This window comes from Penaeus monodon, chromosome 22, assembly GCF_015228065.2.
Source record: "Penaeus monodon isolate SGIC_2016 chromosome 22, NSTDA_Pmon_1, whole genome shotgun sequence".
NCBI lineage: Eukaryota > Metazoa > Arthropoda > Malacostraca > Decapoda > Penaeidae > Penaeus > Penaeus monodon.
Genome location: NC_051407.1, coordinates 12,695,417 through 12,696,033, shown reverse-complemented (window position 1 = coordinate 12,696,033; position 617 = coordinate 12,695,417). Strand labels below are relative to the sequence as shown.

The 617-nt window shown below is 40.8% G+C and overlaps 1 non-coding gene across 1 annotated transcript; it reads right to left on the bottom strand.

Annotated features, from left to right (window-relative positions):
- Positions 1–413: 413 nt before the first annotated feature.
- On the bottom strand, positions 414–495 carry Trnal-uag. Its single transcript has one exon. It is a non-coding gene; the product is annotated as a tRNA-Leu (tRNA).
- Positions 496–617: the final 122 nt, after the last annotated feature.

Below are 617 nucleotides of genomic sequence, written 5' to 3'. Positions count from 1 at the left end.
GGAAGAAAAGTAGATGTTCAATCTTTTTGTTCCCTGCGATGGAACGGAAGTGCCAAGAGATAAATTTCACAGAATTGGCGCCAGTCTAACAGCAGCACTGTTATCGGGTTTATTTTATCATTAACATTCCGTATATGAAATCTTAAGTAGTGCTTACCAAGGCAGTGATAGCTTTTCATCATGTTTACATGACTGCAGACATTTGCAGCATGTATGTAAGAATCTTTCTGAACAAGCCTTTCAGAGCTCAAACGCCAACTGACTTTAGCAACCTAATATAAATACTTGAATATAGTTTTATATCGTCCGGAATTATAACTAATGTTTTACCCGTTCTTACTGAAATTTACTTTCCGCTTCTTGAAGTATCTATAATGACATATTGGGGGGCAAAGGGGAAGCGCCACAAACCCTGGCAGCGGTGGGATTCGAACCCACGCCTCCGGAGAGACTGGTGCCTAAAACCAGCGCCTTAGACCGCTCGGCCACGCTACCTGTTGATAGACGTTGCATTAGCACTTTTCAAATAAGAATTCGGAGACGTAGTCTTGAATTCCATTGTTGACAAAAGAAAAAGAAACATTACTCTGTTTACGCCAGGGAGAATAAAAGAAAAC